Raw genomic sequence first — 17966 nt, forward strand, 5'->3', positions numbered from 1 at the left:
CCACATGCTAGGGTCACACGACGGGTACTTCGTTTAGGACTTTTCACAAACGACGCAACAACCGCAGGTGCAGCTTCCTCATTGGTGGCAGTCCTTGGCCACCCACTACGTGCCCTATCGTAAACAGAGACCGTCTCCCGGAATTTGGTGATCACGTGAGCCACCGTGCTGTGCGTTACCGGTTCTCTGTCTGGGTGCCGTCTGCTGTAGTCAGCTGCTATTTTCGGTAGCTGCGTTCCCCTGATATAAGGATGATTTCGATCTTCTGTTCACATGTCAGACCCATTTTAGATCACCTGGAACAGAGAGAGACGTGAGTCGGTATCAAGGTAACTTTGAACATTAACAGCTTCTAAACTGTACAAGATAGACAAAAACAAATTACACTACTCAGTTCCAGAGCTCAAGCGAGTGTTATTTGATGTGACATACACCCCCCTTCCCATTACAAAAAAAAAGACTTGAATCCAAAATGGCGGATTTCAAGATGGCGACCATGAACAACATTCACTCCAAAAGTTGCGGCCCCACGTCAAACCTATGTTCCCATCATCACATTTCAATGTTCCATTTAATCTTCCAACTTACGAAGGTGTCCAAGGACTTTTGACTCGCCCTATCCAGCAGCCTCTTTTCATGTAGTGTACATGCGACATATATCACGGACTTTTAAGCCACAATATAGTTTCCCTCTCAAGGTAGCTGTTCAAGGGTTCAGTGGCTTGACAGGTTTCAACACAGTGGGAAGTTTCATAGAGGGCACTGGATTGGAGATTTTGGCAACTGGTTGGAGACTTTGATACCTAGCTTGTAGGTTTACTCGTATATCAGCGCCTTTGCAGGCTCTGGCCTTATAATATTATTAATTCGAAGACTGAGATAAAAGCAAACTATGACAAATAGAAAAAAATCCATTTGTCATGTCCGGAAATTGTTGGTACTATTCCGGTCTTATGTGAAGGAACTAATATTCCTTTGTTATTATGAGTTTCAGATTATACTCGTGAAATATATTTCGTGAAATTGTCTGTCTACCTACAGATCCTTCGTGAGCTTCGAAGAAATGACTATGTTGAATGAGAAGTGGGATCGTGACAATTATGGGTATTACATGTGGCATTTTTGCAGGCATATAGACTGTTATCACCAGTGTGAGCCTATTGGAATGATTGCACTGCTAATGATGATTAAAGGGCAACGGCATTGCCGCAGTGGATACACCGGTTCTCGTGAGGTCACCGAAGTTAAGCGCTGTCGGGAGTGGTCGGCACTTGGATGGGTGACCATCCAGGCCGCCATGCGCTGTTGCCATTTTTCGGGGTGCAATCAGCCTCGTGATGCCAATTGAGGAGCTACTCGACCGAATAGTAGCGGCTTCGGTCAAGAATACCATCTTACGACCGGGAGAGCGGTGTGCTGACCCCATGCCCCTCCTATCCGCATCCTCCACCGAGGATGACACGGTGGTCGGATGGTCCCGGTAGGCCACTCGTAGCCTGAAGATGGAGTGCTTTTTAATGATGACTAACCAGCACTCGAGAATGCCAAGTAATGACGATCAACCAATTTTTCATTTTTTTTTTTTTTCGGTCTTCAGTCTTCAGTCTTCTGACTAGTTATACACGGTCCGCTACGTGACCTCAATCGTTGTGCCACGTCTGACTGTCATATTCGGAACTATAAACTATTAGATTTGTTCCGTGTTACCTATAACTCTTTAATTTGCACATAAGTGGACAGTTATGGACTATCTGAAGAACGCTGGCTGTATAATTTCACCTCCAACCTTCTAAACGCAATAAAACGACTCACTTTATGTTTCTGACATTCACAAGTCTTTGATGTGCAGCCTGCTTCGCCGTTATCTGACGTTCCGTCGCCTCTCAGCGGATGGTGCTGTCGCCGTAGTACTGTTGTCTTATTCGTCGTGTCGATACTCCACGGCAGACGGTGCGCCATATATCGTTCTGCTTATGTGCGTTATGTTACCAAAGGAGTTGTAGCTACGATGAACAAAATTGACACGAAAACAGAATTTCTAGGCGATTGTTTCGCAACAGTGCCTGATTACAAGTGTTGGCGAGTGTATTAGGTCTGTTGGTGGATTTAGGAATAACGGTGCTGGGTGGCAGTACAACAGCCAAAACAAAGAGTATGAATCAGCACGAAATTTACCTAATGAGAGATAATTACTAATTGCAAATCTGGAATTGCCATGAACAGTCTTCCTCGCAACGTAAGAAAAATACAACGCAACGTACCAATACTGAAATCACACAAACCGTATTTTGCACGAACTTGGTGCTTGAGTAAAAGTCAATTGTTCGATTATTACACAGATATTGGTTTAATAGAGGTCACTATTAAGCTACGCTGACATAATTAATTTACCTCTAATTTTCTGTGGTTGCCGATCATACGAGCCATCCATTAAATCTTGATGATTAGCATATACATATTGCAGGATGGGAGAAATTACTGCCTCTTTTTATAATTAAAGGCGGAAGTCATGTTTGTGAACGAATATTGGCGTAATAAATAAAATTATTCTTGCGTCTATGATAACTCTTAACAGATGTACTTTCTCGCATTTTTTCTCACACGTGTTATTTACTACACATATTGTTGATGCATGACTAAAATTACATGTCCTTTTTGTGTGAGATCTAAAACATAAGTACTCTCAAGCGAGACTGAAACAAAAGTTGTTAAAAGAATTGAATATTCTCTGGACATTGCTCTTTTGTTACAAAGATAATATTAAAAGCCTATCTTCGCTGTACAAATTTATTATTAGTAATGAGAAAAAGAAAACATTCATAGAAATTATTAACGAGAAAAAAAATTGGGTATCACGCACGAGTCAAGGAGAGAACTACAGCTTTCAGACTGTGTACGCATGTCTGACACCCCAGCTGCGACTACAAAACCAACTAAACATTAATGTATTCAAATACTGGAAGTACACATGTTTTCATGGTGGACATTTTGTAAGAAAGACAACAGAAATGAGGCTGTGCACTTTCTGGTCATCTAACTTCAAACTATGTCTCGTGGATGTGAACATAGTGTGGTGTCACCGCCAGACACCACACTTGCTAGGTGGTAGCCTTTAAATCGGCCGCGGTCCGTTAGTATACGTCGGACCCCCGTGTCGCCACTGTCAGTGATTGCAGACCCAGCGCCGCCACACGGCAGGTCTAGAGAGACGTCCTAGCACTCGCCCCAGTTGTACAGCCGACTTTGCTAGGAAGGGTTCACTGACAAATACGCTCTCATTTGCCGAGACGATAGTTAGCATAGCCTTCAGCTTCGTCATTTACTACGACCTAGCAAGGCGCCATTACCAGTTTATATTGAGATTGTTATTAATGTATCAACAAGAGCGATGTACACCAATTATGGATTAAAGTACTTTTTTTAGTAGACTCAACTACTTTACCTTGTTCCAGACCTCACGCCAGTCTGCGTGAGCTTAAACGCGTGCATTTCGGCCTCCTCTAGCAACACGGTGTTGGCTCTTCTGCCAACACATCACATAGCACAGAACGAGCACATTTACCAGCTTAGGGACACATTTTTCCTACTTTGTAATGAAAATCCCAAGCAAAATAAAACTACAATGTTTAATTTTTTTGAAAACGTTTCTCCTATGCTGATTTATTCAGTTCTTGGTGTTTTACTACAAAGAGGGAAAATAATACGAAATATGTAACAAATGTTAAACACTTTTTAATAACGGAGTCGGCAACTTAGTATCATACTACAGTTTCATTTCCTTCTTATGGAGTTTTCTCTACATACACGCCCTCCCCCCTCCCTAGCCGGTATCACTAACGCACGCCTGTACAATAGTGTTCGAATCGGAGGTAGTTCGGTTCGGAGGTAGTTCGGTTCAAATCCTGGTGGTGGATGAAATTTTCATTCACAGTACTTGGCCTATAAGGGGAGGAGAGATGGCGGCGTGAAGTTCGTGATCACCACCTTTGCGCCAATGTCTTGGGTTAAAAACCAAATCCCTCTATAGTGTCTTATGACGTGAGGTCTTGCGACACTGTTGATGTTAATCCACCCGTTGGAATGGGGATGTTAAACTCGACGGCCACTTTGGCGATATTATGTGGACATTATATCGAGGCAGTTTAGGCTGGGAGAGTTTTCAACTATGGTTGCGTAAGATACCGGTAGAGGTCGCGTCTGAACTACCACTGCCAGCCGCAGCAAACAACTGAGCTGCAGCCACTACCACATGCTTTATGTACTCCAGTTTGGTTTGTATTGTGTTTTTTCTCTCTCTCTCTCTCTCTCTCTCTCTCTCTAATTTTGAAGTGAGCGAAGAGACTAATCCTGATGCATAAACGGGTACGAATGAGACTTCCACCACAAGAAATGGAATGAGCGATCCCTAAGACCGTTACGTCAGTTCTGTTTTCGCGGAAGCACAGAACGCGGACGTACGATGGCAGCCCTTCGAGAGGGAAGCGAGGCTTATTCCCTCGAAGCGCTCCTCGCCCCTTGGTCAGTCAAGTTCTCGTTTGTTTACTATCGCGGTCGACTGCCACGGCATACTATCCGCATAATATTCGAGAGGAGCAGGCTATGTCCCGGCACCGGGTTTCACCCCCTCTCTTCTCTCATCACCACACAAAGCAAACAAAGCTTTACATATACACGCATCAATTACATTTATCTAAAAATACGCATAGGACACAACTCTCACATACCCGCAAGGAAAGCGGCTGAACTCACACCGTGGGACGTCCCAACCAAAGAAGATCATACCACATTTTTACATTTTGTCCAAGCAAATTTTGTATTGAAGAGGTCCAGCTCGTTACACTGAGATCAACCTGTACTTCGACGCGTGTTTAACTTACACCGCATCTGATAGGAGGTCAATGACATCTATCAGAAGCAACTGCGGAAGATCAATGTATGAGATTTCTCTAATCCAAATCCTCTGATTTTAATGTAGATGTTTCCTTGCCTAGGCGTAGTGTGTGTGGTTTTTATTATTCGGTATAACAGAATGATGTCGTAACTTATTCTTGGCTTTCGGCTGAGCTAGGCCACGGCAGTGGTCTACGCTATAGGGGTGAGGGGGGGGGGGGGTGTGACTCCCTGACAATAGGAGATAGTAACGTGTTTTTCCGGTGGTGTGAAGAATCTTGAAGGCGCCGAGCTATATGGCGATGTCGAGACTAGATGCGAACTTTGCTACACCCCTTCCGCTTGTCTTATAATGGGTTCTTCTAGATGGACCGACCTGGTGGCGCCAGGAGAGCCGGGGCTGAACGTGTGTTTCATGTTGGTAATTGCTCGGCTTGGATAGTGGAAAGAGACGCACTTAAGCTGGTCCTCAGAGGTGCACTTTTTGTCTTGCTCCTTGTCTTTTTCTCTCTTTAGTAATCGGTGATGCAAAATTTCCAGTCGATCTCTTTAGGGGGAATGACAGAAAGTCGGCTTCCTTCTGTCCCCTTGGCTAGAGTCTGAAATTTAACGTAGACTGGATATGAACTGATTGGCGAACCAATTGTTGTTTGAAAGTCATTGACTAGCAAACTAGCTTACACCTTTTCTTACACAGAGCCTAAGTGGAGATCGGAAAGGTAGCAGCAGTTTCATTTGAGTTTTAGATTCGGAAGTAGAAAACTCTCGGCTGTTTGAAGGAAAAAGACGAAGGGATTTGACGTTACCAGCAAAACTACCATTGCCATTGGGCTTGAAGAAAATTAGCTCCCGATGAATGATACCTACAAGAGCCTCTTCACAATGTTTCAATGGAACGAAAAACCAATCCAAGTTGCAAATATTTTATTTTTCATTCGATGACTAGTTTCGGGCCGCGACCCACTTTCTAATCAACATAACAAAGTCGGAAATGGCACTGGAATGCACATTACACATTTTTCGACATTCTCGGAAATACCATTTTGACTTTGTTATGCAGATTTGAAAATCATCGAATGAAAAATAAAATATTTGCAACTTGGACTGGTTTTTCGTTCTATTGATCAACAGAAGTTGCTGACTCAAGTTACTCCAACATGCTGGAAGTTCGTCAATAAAGTTTAACGGCATTTTACATGTCCTTTAGCACCTTATACCTTCGGTACATTCAACAAAAACGCCAGGAGAAGGAAGTAGCTCCTGAGTGTGCCACAACTGCATACATTCGCTCGATTCATACTCATTCTATGTCTATTTTATATCTATGTGTTCATTTATCACGAGACTGTGCTTGCTATACCTTCCTCAAACTTAATTACAATGTATTTATATTGTACCGCTAGCCTTCATTCCCATTCCCACCATCCTAGAACGACAGAGTGATTGAATGTCTGGCGGCGGTAAGTTTCTTGTCTGCTACTGTGGCAGTTTAGCCACCTTTTGTGTAAGCTTAGAAAGGGTCAAAAAGGTTACGTTCCTTTCTGGTCGAAGCACTATTGTGCTGAAGTGGTAAGGGTGTTGTCTAACAACTTCCGCTCTCTGTATGTAGAAACCGATTTGGTGAGTGCGCTGGTGAGTGTGCTGGTCACTCGGTCCTGGTATTTTTAAGAGAGAGATTGCTCGTGGTATCTCATTTGAAGGGCTTATTTGAATAGTGGTACAAGTCCATTTTTGTTCATATTGAGATTCAGAGTCCTAAAGTTAAATGAGCGCTGAAAAATCTGCAGTTGAGGTACGAGAAATATTCAAGCATATGGCTTCTTGCTAGAGATGAACCTTTCTTCCTGTTTGTCTGGCTCATTAATTTCAGAAGCATTATAGACAGAAAAGTGGAGGCAATGGGCTTGTACCGCTGTTGAAATAAGCCCTTCATTTGCAGCAGTGAGTATTGTAACTGAGCCTATATAAGTTTCAGCCTAGTTGAAGTTTTAATTCGTTTGTTTTCTAATTTCGGATCGTTATAATCATGGAGAATGGAGAGTGGTAGTGTTTTCCTAATTGTTAGATTTTTACTCGTAGATACTTTGTTCACCTAGATCTTAGAAATGTGGAAGCGTTGTGTGCGAACTCTTCTTAGTCTCACTGTCAGTTAGAATTTGTGTTTCCCTGTGTGAATGTGCATGTGCTTGTCTTTCTTATGTTATTTATTCGTCTCTTTTTGTTAGTTTCCTCGGTGTTCCGTAATTTCCAACCATTAGTGCGTATGCCTTTCTTTGTTCAATCCCACGTGTTCGTCGTTGCTTTGGAGAACTTGCGGTTCTGGGAATCTTTTTCATCTTGTAATTATTCCGCGATAATTTACTTATATGGGTAATCCCTTCCACAATTTAACCGACTTTGTGGAATTTTTATATCCTTTCTTGGTGTGGCTAGGGCCACGTATTTGAAAATCTAACGAGCCTTTAACTTGTCAGTATCCAGTTATTGTTCTATACTTGTAGGTGCTTAAATTACACTGCATTCACGTGTGTATTGTATTTTACAAGCATTCCCGATCTGATCTGCATTTCGGACAGTAATTCTCGTTCATTTCGACTGCTCGAGTTTTCCGTGTTATGTGTTAGTCTCGTGAAGAAAACCTTCTGCCGGCGTTATGTGTTTATGGTGTATGTGTTTATCTTCTATGTGGTGTTAGTATAAATTTGGAGTGTGTGTGTGTTTGTGGTTCCTTACCATTAAGGGATTCCTATTTTATGAGGCCCTAATTATTTACAAGCCCATCAGGCAAGGAGTCTGATTATTTGTTGCACTCACGTGATTACCAGCTACTGTTATGTTTTATTGTTTTTATATAAATGTGTAGTGCTTTTCTAATTTGGTTATCTAAAATATATGTCCAGAGCAACATATATTAAATTTCACTATTAATATTTTATCTCACGTATCCTAATCTCTGTGTCATAGGATACATTATACTGCGTTTGTCCCTTGTGCAATTCATGCAGGACTATTTATTTAATTGCTCGTTAAGTAAAATTACAATTTTATAAAGTAAATTGCCTACGAACAGATCGATTGTCTGACTGAGAACAGAGTACACACATTCATGTGACAAGAGGGTCTTGTCCTCCGTGCGGTAAATTAAAAGTATTTATTGAAACTTCCTGGCAGATCAAAACTGTGTGCCGCACCGTTACTCGATCTCGGGATCTTTGCCTCTTGCGGTAAAGGACTGACGTAACCAAGCAAGACTCAGAACCCCTCGTCACAGAATCACTTCCGCTAGAGCATCATCTCCTGGTTTTACACACTTAACAATCTCTCAAAATCATTTATTGTTCGCGGAATTTTAACAGGTACCGCTGACAATTTTTAAAGATACGGTTGATAATTTCTACGGATATCTTTACTGATGAGCGACAGTACTAAGTTCACGAGCAGCACCAACTTCTTCATGGTAAGTCTAGCTCTACAGTTGTGTGTTAGACCTGATCAAGACTTGTCCATTCTGAGACGTGAGGTTTTAATCAGATCAATTTCGGTATTATTATTAAATTCCTGATTTTTAGTTCACGAATGGATTACGTATTACCTACTCATATCCTGATGCCTCATTTTCAGCAATTGCTCAAACACATGCCAAATGGGTGGCTTTGGTTCCCTTTGGATGCTTGATTAACGTTCTCGTAGCTACAACATGACGATCCAGGAAATTGTTTCTGTTCTGTTGAATTACACAAGCCTTCAGCCCCGGTGTCACAACAACGTTGACCGGTGAGTGTCCCGTGCACAAAGGTTTGGAGGTGAGTAACCCCATGCAACATTATGCCTCCCCACGCCATTAACTTCTGGATCAACAAAACAATCGTGTTCGACAATATTTCTGGATGCATTACGAGTTCCCACATCTCGCCATATGAGGGTATGTCCAGAGTTGTCCAACATGATTGTTTTGCTGGCCCAGGTGTTACAGTGTGGGGAGGCATAATGTGGCATGGTTTTTTTTTTTTTTTTTTCAACAGTCTTCTGACTGGTTTGATGCGGCCCGCCACGAATTACTTTTCTTTGGTAGCCTCTTCATCTCAGAGTAGTACTTGCAACCTACGTCCTCAATTATTTGCTGGATGTATTCCAATCTCTGTCTTCCTCTACAGTTTTTGCCCTTTACAGCTCCCTCTAGTACCACGGAAGTCATTCCTACATGTCTAAACAGATGTCCTATAATCCTGTCTCTTCTCCTTATCAGTGTTTTCCACATATTCCTTTCCTCTCCGATTCTGCATAGAAACCCCTCATTTCTCACCTTATTAGTCCACCTAATTTTCAACATTCGTCTGTAGCACCACATCTCAAATGGTTCAAATGGCTCTGAGCACTATGCGACTTAACTTCTGAGGTCATCAGTCGCCTAGAACTCAGAACTAATTAAACCTAACTAACCTAAGGACATCACACACATCCATGCCCGAGGCAGGATTCGAACCTGCGACCGTAGCGGTCGCTCGGCTCCAGACTGTAGCGCCTAGAACCACAAGGCCACTCCGGCCGGCACCACATCTCAACTGCTTCGATTCTCTTCTGTTCTGGTTTCCCCATAGACCATGTTTCACTACCATACAATGCTGTACTCCAGACGTGCATTCTCAGAAATTTCTTCCTCAAAATCAGGCCGATATTTGATATTGGTAGGCTTCTCTTGGTCAGGAATGCCTTTTTTGCCATAGCTAGTCCGCTTTTGATGTCCTCGTTGCTGCGTCCGTCATTGGTTATTTTACTGCCTAGGTAGCAGAATTCCTTAACTTCATCTACTTCGTGACTTTCAATCCTGATGTTGAGTTTCTCGCTGTTCTCATTTCTACTACTTCTCATTACCTTCGTCTTTTTTCGATTTACTCTCAATCCGTACTGTGTACTCATTAGATTGTTCACTCCGTTCAGCAGATCATGTAATTCTTTTTCACTTCATAGGGTACTGAACACGGTATGCTCACAGTTGAACAATATTGGGATGCTGTACTCTTTCACCATTGTGCGTCTTTACATGGGTGCATTCGGCCCCGACTTCACTTTACAGATGACAATGAGCGACCGCATCGAACACCGAAGGAGTAGAAGCTCTTGGAATGAGAGGAGATATTCAGCGACTCGACAGCCAGTCCATTCCCCTAACTTAAAACCCTTCGAGCACATGTGGACGTCTCCTCACCACAACCCACATCCAACGACCATCAAGCAGTTATTAATCGCATTGGTGGCCCTCCCTCAAGAACTCATTATTAACGTTGTGGCCAGCATGCGAGCACGTTTGCAGAGCATGCTTTGCCTTCCATGGTGATCACACACCCTGTTGAGAACCATGTCCCAATTTTTACAATGTCTGGGAGACCACCATAAACCACAGTAAATGGAAATGAGCGTTTGGCGTCACTGGCCGCGAGGCCCCTTGCGGGGCGGGTCCGGCCACCTTGGTGCAGGTCTTATTACATTCGACGTCATATTGGGCGACCCGCGCGCCAAAAGGGGATGAAATGATGATGAAGACAGCACAACACTCAGTCCCTGAGCGGAGAAAATCCCCATCCCAGTCGGGAATCGAATCCGTGCTTGTAGGATGGCAATCCGTCACTCTGACCACTCATCTATCGGAGCGGAGATAAACAACGGTGAATTCAGTATACAGGGTTATTACAAATGATTGAAGCGATTTCACAGCTCTACAATAACTTTATTATTTGAGATATTTTCACAATGCTTTGCACACACATACAAAAACTCAAAAAGTTTTTTAGGCATTCACAAATGTTCGATATGTGCCCCTTTAGTGATTCGGCATACATCAAGCCGATAATCAAGTTCCTCCCACACTCAGCGCAGCATGTCCCCATCAATGAGTTCGAAAGCATCGTTGATGCGAGCTCACAGTTCTGGCACGTTTCTTGGTAGAGGAGGTTTAAACACTGAATCTTTCACATAACCCCACAGAAAGAAATCGCATGGGGTTAAGTCAGGAGAGCATGGAGGCCACGACAAGGATTGCTGATCATGATCTCCACCACGACCGATCCAACTGTTTTCCAATCTCCTGTTTAAGAAATGCCGAACATCATGATGGAAGTGCGGTGGAGCACCATCCTGTTGAAAGACGAAGTCGGCGCTGTCAGTCTCCAGTTGTGGCATGAGCCAATTTTCCAGCATGTCCAGATACACGTGTCCTGTAATGTTTTTTTTGCAGACGAAAAAGGGGCCGTAAACTTCAAACCGTGACATTGCACAACACACGTTAACTTTTGGTGAATTGCGAATTTGTTGCACGAATGCGTGAGGATTCTCCACCGCCCAGATTCGCACATTGTGTCTGTTCACTTCACCATTAAGAAAAAATGTTGCTTCATCACTGAAAACAAGTTTCGCACTGAACGCATCCTCTTCCATGAGCTGTTGCAACCGCGCCGAAAATTCAAAGCGTTTGACTTTGTCATCGGGTGTCAGGGCTTGTAGCAATTGTAAACGGTGAGGCTTCTGCTTTAGCCTTTTCCGTAAGATTTTCCAAACCGTCGGCTGTTGTACGTTTAGCTCCCTGCTTCGACTTCCGCGGGCTACGCGTGAAACTTGCCCGCACGCGTTCAACCGTTTCTTCGCTCACTGGAGGCCGACCCGTTGATTTCCTCTTACTGAGACATCCAGAAGCTTTAAACTGCGCGTACCATCGCCGAATGGAGTTAGCAGTTGGCGGATCTTTGTTGAACTTCGTCCTGAAGTGTCGTTGCACTGTTATGACTGACTGATGTGAGTGTATTTCAAGCACGACATACGCTTGCTCGGCTCCTGTCGCCATTTTGTCTCACCGCGCTCTCGAGCGCTCTGGCGGCAGAAACCTGAAGTGCGGCTTCAGCCGAACAAAACTTTATGAGTTTTTCTACGTATCTGTAGTGTGTCGTGACCATATGTCAATGAATGGAGCTACAGTGATTTTATGAAATCGCTTCAATCATTTGTAATAGCCCTGTAATTATGGTTTTGATATAAAACCGTCATTTCTGTCGGTTTCATTGCGTATTTCGTTCATTTACCTTCTGTGTAACACTGTTGCAGTTCTTTCTGTGTTCGAAGTTTCATTGAGATCTGTTACTTGGCAGTGACAAATCATGTGAAAGCTACTTTCGTCCTTAAGTTTTCCACACCAGTGTAGTTGGGAGCACCACTGTCGGCTCACCTCTCTTTGCTGCCATCCAAAGGAAGCCGCGACAATGTTCACCCTGCAGACAGCCCGTGGTGTTGCAGACGCCCGTATGGACACTTGTCTTGCCACAAGCAAGCACATTTCCTGACCTAAGGGTCGTTAAATGGGCCAACGATCCTGCACAGTCGAATAAACATTATGTCTATCCTCTCGGCAGCAAGTCGCACGGGGACGTCGAGATCGTACATGGAGTTAAGACCGTCCTGAACTTGTCGTATCCAAATGCGCACGTCAACCGCGGAATCCCGACCAACGTGAGCAGCAATATCGCGGTGCAGTGAACCGCTCTGTCGACAGGGCACGATCAGCTATTAAATTCTGATGCGTGCTGGCGCACATTTCTACTTACACGAGGCAAAACATTATCTAATGGGTTGGTTCAAATGGCTCTTAGCGCTATTTGACTTAACTTCTGAGGTCATCAGTCCCCTAGAACTTAGAACTACTCAAACCTAACTAGCGTAATGACATCACACACACCCATGCCCGAGGCAGGATTCGAACCTGCGACGGCAGCGGTCGCGCGGTTGCAGACTAGCGCCTAGAACCGCTCGGCCACTCCGGCCGGCAAACATTATCTAAAAACCAACATTAATATGCGATTTCGTAATGAGAAACCCTCTGTGTACTCTTTCCTCAAATGCAAAATATATAGGGTGTTACTCTTAACTACCCTGCGCGGTTGCTTAGAAATGCTAATCATTTTCATATCCAAGCATGTAACAAGCGATCTATGTCAGTTTGGCGTTTGTTGTTAGCTGTCCTCATGGAGTTCCAATTTTAATAGCCAACAGCCTACTTTTGGCAGACTGTGAGTCAGTTCGGAAACCCACTAGAACAGTAACAAAAATTAATATTTTCTTTATGTCTTTTTTGTCAAACAAGCAGACTCTACCACCTGTTGTCTTCAGTCAAGCAGTAGAAGGTGTACATGCATACTGAAGCGATGACAGAAAATTTGTATCAAGTTCAATGTTCAAACTCAATCTCTTGCGCACTAGGGAGATGCGCTAGCGACTACGCCATCCTGGCACAATGGCTTTGCACAATTGTACGGACTACCCTAGCCTCCCACCTCAACCCAAATCTCCAGTCACGCCTAAGCCCACTTAGCATTCCCCCCTAAAATCGAGCAGCATTGCGGAGGCTCGCCAGCTGTGCTGGAATAGCAGCTCAGAATCGAACGAAGCAGGGGATTCCGACTGAAACCGAAGCATAAATGCCTTAATCAAATGAAACTATATGGTTCCAGGTACCTTTCCGGGTCTCAAACATCTATGATGTATACATGCAAACTGAACCGACGGATGAAAATGTGTGCCAAGGCCAGTACTTTCAAACTCCTGCAGTATTGGAATACCACCTCAAAACTGAACGAAATGCAGGATCCTGCCTGAAACCCAAGCTTAGGTACTTTAATCAAATGAAACTATATGGTTACAGAGATCTTGCCAAGTCTCAAGCATCTACGAGAATACCAGCAAACTGAAGCGATGAATAAAAATTTGTACATAGACCTGGATTCGAACCCAGGTCTCCTACTCACTAGGCAGATGCACTAATTATTTCGCCACCCTTCCAAGTGACTTTGCACAACTGTACAGACTATTCTAGCATGCCTCCGTCCTCAATCCAAATCCTCATTTAAGCCTCAGCCTTCTAGGTACTCTCCCCCCGCCCCCCTAAACTCCAAAATCATTGCAGAAGCTCTCCAGCAGGATTGAATAGCACTTCAGAAACGGAGGATCCTGCCTGAAACCCAAGCTTAGGTACTTTAATCAAATGAAACTATATGGTTACAGAGACCTTTTCAAGTTTCAAACATCTACAATGTAAGCATGCAAACTGAAGGGACGAATGAAAATTTGTACCTAGGCCAGAATTCGAACCCAGGTCTCCTGCTTACTAGGACGACGCACGAACCACAACGCCACCCTAGCAAGTGGCTTTGCACAATTGCATGGACTACCATAGCAAGTCACACTCTTCAATGCAGATTCCTTGTCACGCCTCAGCACGCTTTGTATTGACCCCTAAACTTGAACATAATTGCAGAGGGGGTGACATTGGTCCAAATCCCAGGTTTGGAACAATTTTTCATTCGTCGCTTCAATCTGCATATGTACGTCATAGATGTTACTGACTTTAACAGATCTTTGGAACCATGTAGTTTCATTTGAGTCAAAAAATAGAAATAATTATATTGGACATCAATCAGTTAAATGAGGGTAAAAAATTAAAAGAAATAAAATTCCTGTGTTGGCTTATAATGATGACAGTTCTTTTAGCTGACAGTAAAAGAAAACTTCTAACTCTCCTGCTGCAGTTAATTGTAACCCTATGATTTTCAATTAAATGTGAACAGAACCAAACGTTTTTTGATCACCTAACCTGCCAAAATATACTAACTAGAAAATTCAAACTGAAGCTTTGTATAAGGGGCAGTCAAATGAAAACGAGACGGATGGAAGAATAAAGCAAGTAGACTGTTTATTATTTTAAAAGTAATCTTCATAAGTGTTAATAGATTTATCCACTGTGAGACAAGACAGTCAATGTCTTCAAGGAAAAATGTTTGGGGTTGCCTACGGAACAGAAACTGTATCCAGATGTGCACCTCCTCATCCAAAGCAAATCGATGTCCACGAATGTCTTTCTTTATGGCACCAAAAATATGGAAATCGCATGGATAAAGACGTGAACTTTATGTTTCAACTACACTGCAGGAGTGTTGCTTGGAAGCCCTTACACGTTCTCGATGCAATCCCGATCTCCATATTTCCATATCCCATGTTTTTGGAGCCCTGAAGGAAGACATTAGTGGTCGTTGATTTGATTTCGACGAAGAGGTACACACTTGAATACAATCATGGTTTTCTAGGCAACCGAAAATATTTTTCCATGAAGGCAATGACCGTCTTGTCTCATAGTGGGATAAATGTATTACTAGTTATGACGATTACTTTTGAAATACTAAAGAGTTTACTTGCTTTTTTTGCTTCTGTCTCGTTTTCATTTGAATGTCCCTTATAACACGTAAAAGAACTTAAATATCTGTTAGCTTTATTCACTACAGTAAAAAATATTAAAATATCAGATAAAATGACAATTCTGAAAGTATATACCCCGCCAGATATTTTTTAAGAGCAGGAATAGCCTTAGCAAACCCAATATATGCATCTACAAGTCCCTTATACAACTTGTTCTAACACAGTTTTGATTTTTGGATCAGCAAAGGACGTTCACAGAGGATGTAAAACCATAAAACTATTTCACGTATTTAAAGAACCTGACATTGTAGCAAAGATAAAAGCTAGAAGGACTAAGTGGGTTGGTCATGCAATGAGGTCCTAAGAAGACAGATTCATCAAGACTATGGTAGAAGAATCTCCACAAGGAAGACAGAACCAAGCGATTAAGAATAAGATTCTTAGACAATGTGGAGAATGACCTAATTTCTTGAAAATGTCTAGTACTAAAGGTTGTTGCCAGCACAAACAAGGTTTTCAAAATGTTGCTAAACGAGCATTAAAGTGCTTAAATTACATGAAATTGTTCTATAATAATAATAATAATTATTATTATTATCATTATTATTGTGACTACGATATTGTAAATTATAATTATAACGATCACATTGGTGAAAAGATGTTTTGAACCTGTTTTAGGACATCAAGGACAGAAACAAATTCAGTGATTTCACTATTAGTGCCTGCTTTTTTGAATAACGAAATGATATTAATAGTAACTTTACTAATACCACTAATAATAACGGCAACTGCATACATGCTAAAGTAAACATGAAGGGGATACAGCAGGTAGATTGTTATTGCATTATAAATGACACGGAAAGAAATTATATATTGCACAGCCCCGACATGCTGTGGGTTGGAACAATGATCATCACAACCAGAAAAAAAATACTTGAGTGTATGACATGCCTAGCTGGGTAAGCGACTTTTGATGGTTGCGCGCCAGATAATGGCCTGATGAAGGTACTTGCTCCGGAACAGGTAGTCAGTAGTCAAAATAAAAGTGGAACTGTAGACTAAGGCAAATATTTTATTCTAATTACATGTAGATTTCTCTGCTAGAGATTTGGTGGCAAAGGGGTTAACGCTATGTTTGGCAAACCGAGAAGGAAAAATCATTTAGATCGTTATTTTCTTTGCATATATGAGCAATGTTATAGATTTTTTTTAATTTTAACTTTTTTTCTAAAATACAAAATGTTGATAATAGTAGGGTAAAGCCACTATGAGGACAGTGTGATATCAAATTAATTATGCAAATTAATGATATTGATCAATTAATTACCCCCACCCCCTGGATGACGTCATGTGTTTACTCCGGCAGTAACGTACCCCATTTCCCCACCATTCCTTTGGTAAATCCCCTCCCCACACTCAGAAAAAACGACAAGAAATTCAAATTTTGGTGAGAAATTCAAATGCTAATTACATTTTGTTGCAGAGGTAATAATAATAATATATTCTTTATTTATAGAAATTCATTTTGCATATCATCTTAAGAATACTGACGCAGTCTAATTATCACAATCCAAGATGGCCGACACAGAATACTGGTGCAGTCTAACTCCCTTCCTCCCACTGGCGTGAAATATGTGATCAAATTTATGAGAGTGTATGGAATATTGTTCAGACAATTTCTAGGATATTGTTTATTTATTTAAAGAATTTGTAGAAGCGAATGCGGTGTGGAATATTGTTTATTTAAACAATTTGAGTTGGAGTGGGATAGATGCCATTGACTGAGCACTAGATAGTACCTCCATCTTAGTTTCGTCAGTAACTGCTGGATGTGGAGAGAATATTCTCGCTATTAGTCTAGCACTGGAGGGTTGCTCCAGCTCGTCTAGCCAATCCAATATCCCTATATGAGAAGGTGGCACAGAATATGGTTTCGAAGTTGATCTGTGCAGTTTCCTTCGGCGGGTGGCACCGAGGTGGAAGCGAGAGTGAGAGGACGATGGATATTATTCGAGAGTTAGAGCGGAAAACAGGCGTATTTACGTTGCGGGGAGATCTTTTAACGAAATTTCAATCTCCCACCTGCATAGAGTGAGATGGCCATCGTAACAAAATCAGATATATTACCGAATTTATAAACTGATATGCAATATGTAACAGCTATTTACAACTTCTCTGTGGCGTTACATTGAGAGACTTCATATGTGACAGGCATTTGCTTAGTTTAAGAGAGTTCGAAAGTGAGGAGACATCATGCGACAGAGGGAGAGTATGCTCTTAGCACTCCGTCGTGAGCCAAAAAGGATTTTAATATTCTAGTCCTGTAATGCAGGACGTACTAGGTATTAAGCTGATAAGAAAATATACCGGATGATCGAAAAGTCAGTATAAATTTGAAAACTGAACTTAATAAACCACGGAATAATGTAGATAGAGAAGTAAAAATTGACACACATGCTTGGAATGACATGGGGTTTTATTCGAACAATAAATAAAAAAAAAGTTCACAAAATGTCCGACAGATGGCGCTGGACAGCAAAACGTCAGTGACTGTGCATGACAATCTTGTGTAAAAGGAGCTGTAATGAGAGAGAGAATCAGATGCGCCAGCAGTCGCAGCATGTTGACGTTACCTGAAAAGGCGCTTTTAGTGAAGCTGTATTATCAGAATGGGGAATGTGCTAGTCCAGCGTTAACGATCCTATCGCCATAGGAAGGGGATTCGAACGGGTGAAGGTCCGTTGACAAATGCAGCTGTGGCGAGAATGATTTCGAAGTTCGAAGCCACGGGTCGTTTAGACGATAGACCCCGTAGTGGCCGACCGAGCACAAGGCGTGATGCTGTT

At 42.3% G+C, this 17966-nt stretch overlaps 1 pseudogene; it reads right to left on the reverse strand.

The window, feature by feature from the left end:
* Positions 1 to 17339: 17339 nt before the first annotated feature.
* On the reverse strand, positions 17340 to 17511 carry LOC124614499 (annotated as a pseudogene).
* Between the last annotated feature and the right edge of the window lie 455 nt (positions 17512 to 17966).

The sequence above is a fragment of the Schistocerca americana genome, chromosome 4 (genome assembly GCF_021461395.2).
Source record: "Schistocerca americana isolate TAMUIC-IGC-003095 chromosome 4, iqSchAmer2.1, whole genome shotgun sequence".
NCBI classification, from domain to species: domain Eukaryota; kingdom Metazoa; phylum Arthropoda; class Insecta; order Orthoptera; family Acrididae; genus Schistocerca; species Schistocerca americana.